The sequence below is a fragment of the Mastomys coucha genome, unplaced genomic scaffold, assembly GCF_008632895.1.
Source record: "Mastomys coucha isolate ucsf_1 unplaced genomic scaffold, UCSF_Mcou_1 pScaffold23, whole genome shotgun sequence".
Lineage (NCBI taxonomy): Eukaryota > Metazoa > Chordata > Mammalia > Rodentia > Muridae > Mastomys > Mastomys coucha.
Genome location: NW_022196906.1, coordinates 72,631,093 through 72,643,507, shown reverse-complemented (window position 1 = coordinate 72,643,507; position 12,415 = coordinate 72,631,093). Strand labels below are relative to the sequence as shown.

General features: G+C 44.5%; 1 protein-coding gene across 1 annotated transcript in view; it reads right to left on the bottom strand.

The window, feature by feature from the left end:
* The window catches only part of Elovl5 (ELOVL fatty acid elongase 5), a 65,481-nt gene extending 63,120 nt beyond the window's left edge, over positions 1-2,361 (bottom strand). Inside the window, exon 1 of the mRNA XM_031343084.1 lies at positions 2,204-2,361. The gene's annotated coding sequence lies outside the window, so the exon portion shown is untranslated. The remainder of the gene's footprint in view (positions 1-2,203) is intronic.
* Between the last annotated feature and the right edge of the window lie 10,054 nt (positions 2,362-12,415).

Here is a 12,415-nt window from a genome sequence, read left to right as displayed (position 1 = left end):
AAAAGATGGGTAATGGGACTCGCTAGAGAACCCTGGTGTATGGAAAGGAACACTTAGCAAATGTGTTCTTATCATTTGTTCATGAAGCAAGGCGGACGGAACTCGGTGGCAGCATTGGCTAAGCATGTGTGAACTTCTGGGTTCAACTCTCTGCAGCAGGAAAAAAAAAAAAACAGAAAAGAGGCATGGGGGGAAGCAGGTGTGTGAATGGTATCTAAAGGGAACGCATGCAGGAAAAGACCAAGGGAAAGTGGTCTATGGTATTGTGAGTTGGCAGGCAAAAGTAGAATATATACATATATAATATATATCATATATACATGTGTACATATGTATATACATATACATGTATACATATATACATACATAGTACACATATATTATATATATAAAATGTTTCAAGCACACACACCCCTGGGAAGGTTAGTGTGTGTCAGAGAGAAAAGCAACAAACATGCTCTGCTCTGCCACAGTTCCCGGAAGACAAGGCAAGCAATTTTGCCTTGTCTTGTATGTATACTTCAAGTTGGAAATCTAGCAGAAAGGTGAGTGCTTCACCTCTAACAGCAGCACAAGCAGTAATTATGGCTAAGGCAGAGCAGGATTGCTCGGGGGCGGGAAGAATCCTGCACACAACAGGCATCCAAAAGCTAAGGTCCTGACCAAGAGAAACACTGTTAATCCCAGGAAAGGAAAAGGAAACATTTATCCAGCCACTATTTAGCAGACCCCCTGTTGGGTTCCTTCCATTTACAGACTCTTGAAACCACCTAACAAATCAGTAACATGGGATCCAATTGGCTAACAAGGAAACCTAGTCAAGTAAGAACAGTGTTTGGACTAACTAGTTACCTATTTAAAAAACCAACAATCATGTATCTCATTCATGGTTAAATTTACCCTCCATTCTGTGAAAGTATATAACATTCCTCCTGTCTTCACTTCGAAATTAAAAAAACAAAAAGAAAATAGAAAAGGAGATGGCCTACTGTAGACTGGCACTGACGTTATCATCAGGAGAAAAATCTCAAAGGAAAGTAGCATTTCTTTCAAGGTCAGAGCTTTGGCGGAGAAACTAGGCAGTACTGGGGCTGACTAGATAAACGATGCACTTGCGCCCAACCATAGATGGAAATCTAAGGTGTGCGTTCGCATTCACCTAACGAGATGCTGGCTGTATCTGTAGATTCTGACCCAAATGCTGTGGCCTGAGACTTTGCAAAAGCACAAAGACTCGCAAGTACAAACCAACAGGTTATAACTGCCAAGCGGTTAGAGGAACGAATTACAAAACCAACAGGCAACAGTGACCCTCCCGTACAACAGTATAAAAACACTTCCTGCCACCAGCCCTGACATTAAAAAACAGAAAGTCGAGGCTGGGGGTTGGGCTGCTCGCTCCCCACAATTTCTTATCAGACTCCTCTCCGGGTATCCTTCAGCTAATGAGTCATGCGTTGCATTCTTTCAATCGCCCCCTCCCCTTACGAAAATCCATCCAATGCATCCTTCAAATTTGCAATCAAGGCGCCTGGAGATGAGCATAACACAATCTTGAGCGGGGACGCTAAGTTCAAAGGTGCCGAAAGGCTTCAGGATCATCTAAAAAGAACTCTCTCTGGGCGTTACTCTCTCCACACTAAGGATAGGGGAAAGGGAAGGCTTGCTGGCAAGGAAACAATAAAGGGCACTTTCCCTAAAACTCCAAGCAGCGCACTTTATGGATTCGCAGACTCCAGGCCGTTACCCGCAGCTCTGCGCCCGCGTCTCCACCCTCCCGGGGCAGGCAGGGCTGCAGATACTCGCCGGAGTGGTCGTGGGCTAGCGGGCGTCCCTGGCAGCAGCAAAGGAGAGGAAGGCAAGGAAAGGCCGGCGCGCGGCCCCAAAGCCCGGTACCGCACGGACCCGCGCGGGCTCCTCCTCGACAGCCCTTGTGGTCGCTCAGAGAAAGCTCAGAGGAAGATCCAAGCGCGCCGCCATCCCTCCCTGCGATCTCCGCGCCTGTCAGCGCGCCAAAGTGGCTTGCCACCCACGAACAGGTGCGACAGCATCCATCCCAGCGGAGCTCCTCTCCGCCCGCGCCCCGCGCTCCCCCGGCCACGGTGCCTGCCGCCCCCCGCCCAACCCGGACCTCACGGCGCCAGCAGCCTGGCCGCACCCCGGTGCCGCGGCATCGGCCAAGTTCTTGGAGCAGGCGGCTCACCTCTAGGCCTGAGCGGCTACGGGAAGCACCGGACGGCAGCAGGACCGTGAGAGCAGGAGGATGTGCAAGCAGGCGCGGGAACAGGAGCAAGCGGCAGCCGCGATGCAAGAGGAAGGCGCCCGGCAGCTTCAACCCCGGCGTGGGCTGACCGTGACGTCACAATGGCGCGGCCAGCCAATCCGAGCCCGGAGGCAGGATCAAGCGCTATGATGTCATGCGGCCTTGGAGCCAATCCTGGGGCGATAGAACTTTCGTGATTTGTAAATTCCAGAATCCGATGCGGTGCGCAGAGGAAGCCAGGGTTGGTCCCCCGTGGTTCACGTGTCTCGGGGCAGTTTTCTCGCTTCTTCCTAATAAGCCTGCGTGGGACGCAGAGTCTGCGCAATAGCCACAGTGAAGTTCTGGATGCCCTGAACTCTTTCCAGCAGCCGGGCGACAGGGTCTGGAGTGGGGTTTTTTGGCAGGTGTCCGCCCACCTAACGGGCTTCTCCACCATTCTGAAGGGGATCCTTTTCATGGTTTCAGCGAGGGTCTAAAACCTAGGTGGGGCTGATATTGAGATGATCGAAGCAACAGAAATCACTCGGAACTTGTCACCGTAATTCTTGGATAGGTTGATCACACACTATTGGGAGTTTTGATATTTCTACTCTACGAAATTATCAGTCTTGTAATGAAATACTGCAATGTCTTTTAGCTGGGCAAATTTAAACACTTAAAAGGGACTCAGACACAAACATAAAAGCCTTTCTAGTTTTCTCTGCCTTTTGATTAAATCAAGGCCTCCGTCTGAGTATTGTACAACTCTTACTTCAAACGCTAGAAATGTAACCTTTTGCTGTGCTTTACACCCAGTGACACAACACAGCCAACCAGTCATTCGGTGTAGAAACCTTTTTTTAAAAAATTATTTATGGTTAAAATGTTTACCGTGTATCCAGCAGTGTTCCAGGATCCAGACCACTGAATACGAATATACAAGCTATAAACACGTTAGATAATGTTTAAGCGTCCACAAATTGCTGTAGCAATAACACTTAGTTGCCATTCATTTCTACAAACACTGAATAAGGCCCGCCTTCCCTGCAAACAGTGCAGAGTGCTAACCATAAGTGCGTGTCTGTCTATACATGAACTGTCATTCAAGTGGCATGTGAATGGTCCATCCCTGCAACCTGGCTTCTCAGCATTCACCATATTCACTGTAATTGTTTCATAGCTTTCACTTACCAGGGACTGTTAAGATCTGTAGGCAAGTAATGAACCAAATCTAGCATGTTTCTCCTCTCAATGCCATTTACAAGACTTGGGGCATCATTTGACTACAGTTCTTTGGAATCTGGGTGGGACAAGAAGTCACTAACCATTTTTTTTTTTTTTTTTGAATGGGTGAAGCATGAACTCAGCGGTGCCATGGTTAATCCCTGTTTTAGCTCCATGTACCACAGAGCCTAGCATTCCCAGTATGTCATTTACATATGCAATCAGAGGCAGGCAGGTGGGATCTTCCCCAACATAGCAGCTAAATTTACTCCAGAAAGTTCGAAATGACCAGCCTCAGAGCTACCCTCATTTTAGTATCTTTGAATTCAAGTGTAAATCTGTAAAACAAGCACAGAACTTGTAAAACTTCCCATCCCATCGTAACTATTTTCCCAAATAAAAACATACCTACGATTCAATGCCTACGAATAATGGAACTGAAGTGTTTTGGGTACCACAAGACTTGGATTCTTGGCCATCGGAACTGAGAACTATAAGAAGCTATCCCTGCCATTTTACCTATCATGTGATCTGAGAAAGTTCTTCAGTAGCATTCATGTGGTAATATAAAAAAAGATTGCTTTCTCCATTAAATAATGATTTTATTCTCTATTTACTTTTAAATTATGTCAGCATCTCCCACCCCAGACACTTTGCTCTTAGTTTTTATCAGTGGGCCCAGATCTCCTCTAATACACTTCCAAGGATGTAACAAGACTGCCTCAGGTTTACTTTTGAGGAAGGAATTATTTAGTATCTTGGACAATTTGCTTTATTGCAATAGCAGCTCAGTTGAATTAAAAATGTAATTAACAGCTTCATTATAATACCAAATTCTAATGACTGAAACTGCTACTGTTCGATTTGCATGATATAATGAAACCTGTCTCTAAAGTGCTGTCTATGTTAGTCTCCAAGCATCTCAAAGTTGACTAGAATCTAGGATGACACAGAGAATTGAAGCCCAAATCCTAACAACAGCCTTTGGACTTTAATTATTTAACATGTTGCTATTTTTTCTAATCTTCTAAAATTATCTGCCTCCTGTGGAGCAACAGAGGAAGCCCTGAGTACATGATTGACAAAGACCAATGCCTTCGACCCAAGGGAATTGGCAGCACCTTTGTCTGGGTGAGGCTCCAAGACACAGCAAAGCCTTCTTCTGGTCCAGGTGGGAGTATGTAAGAATGACTAGCCAGTATGTGCAAATCTTAGCAACCGCAGCTTCCTCCCCTTGGAGCCTGAGACTGCTCCTCTAGGGAGACCTACTAAGACTAGCTAACAGTTTCTTGAGCTGTGCATCATAAGACAGGGAAGTTGCAGGTTGTCCAGTAGCAGTGCCATTCCATCAAAATGATACGTTCCACTTTTCTGTAAGTGTGCCTGTCCTACTTGTCATTCCCTCATCACCCCAGTCAGGTTTCCAGGACCAAGCCATGCTAGACATTGTAGTCTTCCTAAACAATAGCCTCCTTGAACACACTGAACACTAGACCACCTCAGAACCCTGGCTCTGACGCTTCTCCAAGCCTGCAAGGATTTAACCTAGAAATCTCTAAGGCTTGCAACTTTGTTTCATTTTGATCTTTGCATAAACACCACCTCCTCAGGAAGCAAATGACACTTTTCTGTCACTCCATACCACCTTCTGCTTTACCTTCTGTTTTCCGGAGCCTTTTTCTCTACTTGTTTTTTTTCCTTATCACTCATTACTATTTAACACACAATATTTGCTTTTTAACAGTTATTATCCCATCCTCTAATAAGCTTTCTGTTTAGGACTGTATCCCAGGACTCCGAGCAATACAATTAGGGTGAAGGCAAGACTGAAAAATAGCTCAGGACCTAAGAGCACTTGTTGCTCTTATAGAAGACCTGAACTCACATCAGGCAGCTCACAAACACCTGTAATTCCATTTCCAAGGGATCTGACACTCTCTAGCCTCCTCACATACATACACAGATGTGACATACCTAAACTCATGTGAGCACACACACATAAGTATAATTCTCTTTTTTAAAAAAAAACCTCGTTTGTATTAATTTGAATACCAAGCACTTCCCCCATGAGATAGAAATTATTATATTTATTGTAACAAGTAGTCAAATTTGGGGGGGGGGCAGAGAGATGGTTCAGCAGTTAAAGGCAACCACTTAGTAGCTCACAACTATCTATAAGTCCAGTTTTAGGAGACTGAACATTTTCTTCTGGCCTCTGCAGACACCAGGCATGCATATACACACACACACACACACACACACACACACACACACACACATACATATATGTGCGCGTATATATACATATATATACACATATATATATGCAAAACACTCATATACATTTTTAAAATTAAAGTTAAAAACATACCAATTTCTCTCTTTTATTACTGATAAATTTCTAATTACTGATACCTTTTCCAGTAAAGCTTGATTGTAACCATTTTTATTATTCTATTGTAATTATAAGAATGTTTTGCTCACGGGCATGTCTGTGTACCACATGTGTGCCTAGTGCCCCAGGAGGTCAGAAGAGGGCACTGGATACCCTGGCACATTTGGGAGCCACCATGAGGGTGCTGGGAATTGAACCCCAGTCCTTGGTAAGAACAAGTGCTCTTAACCTCTCTGCCATCTCTCCAATCCCTGGTTTTATTCTATGAACAGCACAATGATAAAAACAATCAAGCCAGAGAAGACTCAAGTGGCATATCTATGGCTGCAAAGCCAGTTGGTAAAATCGAAGTCTTGACCTGGCTTCACAAAGTTCTTAATTCAAATGCTTGGAGTCTATACTTCATTTGGCTGAATTTTGCAATTTATAAATCATATCTCAATAAAGTTGTTACCTAAACGGAAAGGTTTTCAACCAGGTCAGATTATCATTGAGTCTTTTATTTTGCTGGTCATCAAGATAAATTTTAAAACTAATTTATTTGATTCAATAATCTATTCAAGAGCTAAAGATTAGATAAAAAGCTGTTGATAAGCTTACTGTTAGCCAAACATTAGCTATGTAAACTGGTAGAGTGTAGTGATACGGCTTCTGAAGTTAGGGAATGAACCCTGGCTAGGTATACTTTCAAAGTGATTTATATTCTGTTAGAGCTGGTAATATGTACTCAATATTCTTTGCCCCAGTAATATCACTTATAAAAACAAGTTCTCTAATTAGCCTTAAAAGATGATGTCACTCTAGGTCATGTGGTATTTTAGTTAACAGAAAAACATCTATTGTGAAAAGCCTAGATTTTGTGCGACTGACCCATATGATATACTCTTTCAGACCAAAGATGGTAGTACAGTTTCTCATAGACTCAAGTTCACTTTTTACCACTTAAGTTTCAAGAGAAAATTTACAAGTTTTTGAGTTAGCTTATTTTGTTTAAAATGAGTTATCTTTCTTTTATTATTTTTATTTTATTTTATTTTATTTTTTCGAGACAGGGTTTCTCTGTAGAACCCTGGCTGTCCTGGAATTCACTCTGTAGACCAGGCTGGCCTCAAACTCAGAAATCTGCCTGCCTCTGCCTCCCAAGTGCTGGGATTAAAGTCGTGCACCACCACTGCCCGGCGAGTTCTTTTTATCTTACACTCACAAGTATTTTACCTGTATGTATGCATCTGTACTATGTGTGTGCCTGGTGCCCAGGGAGTACAGAAGATATCAGATCCACCCGGAACTGGAGTGAGGGATGGTTTTGAGCCACCATGGAGGTGTTGGGGACCAACCCCAAGTTCTCTCCAAAGGCAACACATGCTATTGATAACTGAAGCATCTCTTCAGCACCAACTTAATCATTTATTGAAGACTACTGCTTACTATTCGATTACATATACCTTTTTCTTCCAAATGCACATATTCCCTTATGTCAACGTGCAGTATTGTCTTCTAATCTAAATGATTACATAGTATGCTGCCCTTTACAAGCAGTTAAACAAACACTTTCCAAGCATAAATTTGGAGCAGCTGTAAACGTTTTAAAACTAGGCAATACAGAATACAATGTTATTACAGTGCGGCTTATTGATATATAAGATTAACATCTTTAGACTTCTGATGTGCATTTATTTCATCTTTTCATTTCTGTCTTCCTCTCTTGCTAGGCTTTGCTTCACAGAATATAAAGCAGAACAAAATGTTCTTTCCCCACTTTACCCATAGTTAGAGCATTCTGCTCTCTTGTATCACTTCCTGTTTCTAACATCTCTTTTCCTCAAGATAAGGGCAGAAACTTCTAGTATGGTATTGGGACAGGTACATAAAAAGCAAAAAGAAATGGGTGTTTATTGAAGTAGACTGTAGAAGGCCATCACTTACACACACACACACACACCACCCCAAGAAGACCGTTTACCCTCTCCATGATTATAAGAGCAAATCAGATTCAGTAGGCTGTTTCAAGATACATAAGACTTAGAGAGTCTCAAATTCATGCTATGAGTTTTTGTTTATTTGCTTGTTTTCTTCACTTGTTACTATGGCTACGTTACAGGTAACTATGGTAACCCAAAAATCTAACATAAACATCCTATGGTACTCTGTGCTTTCAGTAGCTTATGGGTCAGAGAAGGTTCGAGGACCCGAACGCTGTGGGAAGCTGTGTTGCAGTTAAACATTCAAGAAAGGCTTCCAAAGAGCAGGGAGGAAGGGTGCTACTCTGGGTGTATGGGATAAGCCTAAAAAGAGAGAATTGATTTTCAGCAAACGTTCACGAATATGTTATTCGTTTAAAAAAAAAAAATTGCCCTCTGTACTCAGCCAGCAGTAAACATCGTGTATACATCTACTGACTGGTCTTTGGGGAAATGCTTTATTTCTGAGGACTCAAATAATAAGCACTACGCTATGAAAAGTGATGCACTTTTAGCAAATAAAAAAAAAATTAAATGCTGTAAGAATTCAATGTTGAGAGAACGAGGAAAGAGCACTGCAAAGCGAGGCTTCCAAGCCCGTGTACTCTCCCCCTCTTCAGTTCCAAGTTCTAACCTCCTCATAGGCCCCACAGGTTGGCACTACCATGCCCAAACCCAATCCCCCTCTAGTTTCCTTCTCAGCACGTTCACACACTGTAATGGTGGTGCTTATTGGTTCTCACCCTCCATACTTCACGCAAACAGAAGCCTCCTTTACTGAGGTCTGCATGTGATAATGCAGAAGCGGCTGAGTCCACAATCCTGTAGTCTACACAACTAGCTGCAGGCGAGGCCAGTCGAGCCCAGGCTCAAGAGCCGAACCCGGCGAGGCCCCGCCCAGGCTGCAAGGCGCTAGTGCGGGTGGGCGATCGCTGCGGGTGGCCCGAGGGACCCTCTCTGTCCCAGTGACGCATCCTCCACCCCCACCCCGCACCCTCACGGACCCCCACGGCCTCACTTCCGGCCAGCACTCGGGCGCCGAGCTGTGGATGGGCGGGGAGCCGGGGAGCGGGGTCACGCCATTCCCCCACCCGCGGCGGCGCCAGCCAATCACGGAGCCCCGCCGGGCAGCCTGAGCGGAGGGGCGGGCCCGCGGGGTTATTCCCGGGCACTGGCCTCCGCGGCCGCGCGCTGACCCTCGGGACCTGGCAAGCCGCGCGCTCCAGGCGTGGCACCGAAGGTGCAGCCCGAGGCGGAGCGCGAGGCGCTGGAGCCTGGGAGAGGAGGCTGCAGCGGGGACACGCACCGCCGGGACCGCAGCTCCCTCCAGGTCTGCGGAGGATGCCCTCGCGCTCCGGAGAATCCAGACCCTGTTAACGCCGGTGCAGGCTGCGGCCCGGGTCGGGACGGTTGAAAAGGCCCTCGGCATATTTCAAAGACCTTGTCTTAAGATTGTCTGCTAGGAGACCTAGCCGTTTTGAACAGGAAGAGGAAACAGTTACAGTTCCTTTTGTCAACCAAGGGTCACTCCCTTCCTCCCCTCTCTCCGCGGGGGAAACCTTAAAGGCACAAAGGGCAGTTGGATCCTGAACTACTGCTTATTGTTTCTACTTCTCAGTTAATCCTCCCCAGTTTTAGATGTAGAAACAAGCTCAAAAATTTATCCTGCAAGGGCTACGGTTGGAAAGTACCTAAGTGTGCCACTTTCAAGCCTCTTTGTAGATGATGAGCTAACAATCCACGGGGGAAGCCCCTCAGGGAAGCTTTTGCCTTTTAGGTCAGCAGGGGTGCATATGGCTAAGTGCAAGCGCTTCTTTCTTGAATGGAAGATTGTGTTTCTTAAGAATTCTTTAAAGTTACACGTTTCCAAGTCAGAACGTTCAAGGGGTGGGAAAGTTCAAGACTCTTAATGACGAGGGCACATATGGGTTGATGATGCAGTTTGTAAACCTGCCTTAGGGTCAATTGCTATGACGAAACACCATAACTAAAAGCATCTTGGGGAGGAAAGGGTTTATTTCACTCACAGTTCCATACAACAATTCATCATTTGAAGAAGTGAAGAAGTCAGGAACCAGGAAGGCGCAGCTGATGCGGAGGCCATGGAGGATTACTGCTTTAATGACTTGCTTCATTCACATGCCTTGCTCAGCCTGCTTTCTTACAGACCAGGGGTGGCTCAACTCTGACAGGCTATGCCCTCCCACATCAATCCTTAATTAAGAAAATGGCTTACAGGCTTGCCTACAGCCTGATGTTATGGAGGCATTTTCTTAATTGAGGTTCCCTCCTCTCCCATGACCCTAGCTTGTGTCAAGTTGACATAAACTAGCCAGCACATAACCCCAACCTCCCAACCTGACATAAAAAACAAAACAAAACAAACAAACAAAACAAAAACCAAGAAAAAAACAAACCCATGTCCTGTTGTGAAGTATTGGTAGAATGAATGCTGGGGTGTGTCAGGGGTGAGGCTTGATCAGGGACTTAAATCTTTATGGGAAGATCACTCTCTCCTACCTTGTAGGAGGAAAACTGATCAGACTTTAATATATTTTAGCAGATGGTACATGTATGCGCTGCCTGCTCTATGCTTGATCACATGGAGGAGATAGTAAAGAAAACCTTTAGAGTAAGATCTGTTAGTGAGTCCAGTGTGTGTATTAGTGTGTAGTAAAGGAAGCCAGCCGGCCGTGGTACAACCATTGTTATAAGTACAAAGCAAGAAGTATGAGAACACAAGAAACTTTGAAAGAACATCACAGGTTAAATTTAAAAGGAAAGAAAGGCCCTTGGAGGTTTTGAGCCTTAACTTTTAACTAAAAATCTCTCCTTCTCTCTCTCTCTCTCTCTCTCTCTCTCTCTCTCTCTCTCTCTCTCTCTCTCTCTCTCTCTCTCTCTCTCTCACTAAAGCTTTTACATACTGGCTTTTGAAAGAAGTGCCAGCTAAGCATGATAGAGTGCCCTTGTAATCCCAGAACTCAGGAAACATGAGGATCGCAGCAAGTCCCAGTTCAGGCTGGGCTGCCAAGTGAATTTCAAGCTATCTTTAGAGAGAGAGTGAGATCCTGTTTTAATAAGTAAATAGAAAGTAAAAATAAAATAAATGTTAACCCAATGCATTTTAGTTTTTTGTTTTTTTTTTCCCCCAAGACAGGGTTTCTCAGCGTCTCCTTGGCTGTCCTGGAATTCACTCTGCAGACCAGGCTGGCCTCGAACTCAGAAATCCGCCTGCCTCTGCCTCCCAAGTACTGGGATTGAAGGCGTGCGCTACCACTGCCCAGACCAATGCATTTTAAATATAATATGTGTATCAATTCTTTGGGTATTTTGATCATATTCACTCCTCAGTCCTCCCCATAACTTCTCCTAAGCTGACACCTCCATCCTCACTTATGTCCCCTCCCAACTTTATGTCTTTGGTTTTTGTTTTTGTCTTTTAAAATAATCCACTGAGTCCAGTTATTCTGTCCATAGATTTTTAGATGTGGGAGCTGAGGACAGACACATGGTGTCTTTTCCGGAACCTCACTTGTGAGTGGGAATGTGATATTTTGCTGGAGTGGATGCTCGAGAGGGCACATAATGTTTAGAAAGAATATAAAGAGAACCCCACAGACAGTGAGAGGATATTCTTGCATTGGTTCACCTTGCAAATGGATCACTGGTCTTTGCTGATCTTCGCTTGTGTATCACTGGTTTTTGCTGATCTTTAATTGTGACTTTGTACAGAGTATCTCGTGGTATTCTGACTGCTTCTTGCTGATTCTGTGGACTCATGCCATTTTTTTTTTTCTGGATTAAGCAGTCACTGCAAATTCCTGTTTGGTGACACTACTGAACTGATCTGCTAGTATCGTGACACTATTGCTTGGACTGCTGATATCCTGACAGTGGAAGGTTGGAATTGCCCCCAAAGAACTACTTCTAAACAGGTCCACGTTCCTTGTGCAATTAACTATCTTCCTCCCCTACCTTTGGATGGGGCTAGGAGGGAGGTCGAATCATTAAATAACCCTTATTAAAGTAAGTTTTAAAAACTTCTAAGCCTACACCAACTTGATTTTTCCATATCCTATGACCAATGTGTATGGTGTCTTTAGCAATATGATCTTACCGTCATGTTCTGGTGGGCAACCAAAAGCAATGGCAATAGCTTGTATTATTTTGGGCATCTATGGGACACCCCTAACCAACAACTCAAGGGGTTGCTATGCTACACCTGGTACTGAGATTTATCCTTCCTGAAGGAGCAGTATCAACTGTGTAGGATAACTCCAACTAAACAGGGAGCTTTCAAAATGGTGGGTTAGTTCCATACTGCTTTCCCAAACAGAATAGTGTTGGTCTTCTCTTTCCCCTGTTCGCCCAACCCACCCCCTACTTAACTTCTCCCACACCCAATATTCACCCTTTCCCTTTCGTGTCACCTGTGTTCTACTATCCTGCCTCCCTTAAGATCTTTGTTCCCCCTCCCCATCAGTGGTCTCTTCCTATTTTCCTAGATTCTACAGGTACCGCACACAAAACACACAAATCAAAAGATTCAACACTAAGATACACATATGAGTGAGAACATGTATTTGTCTTTTT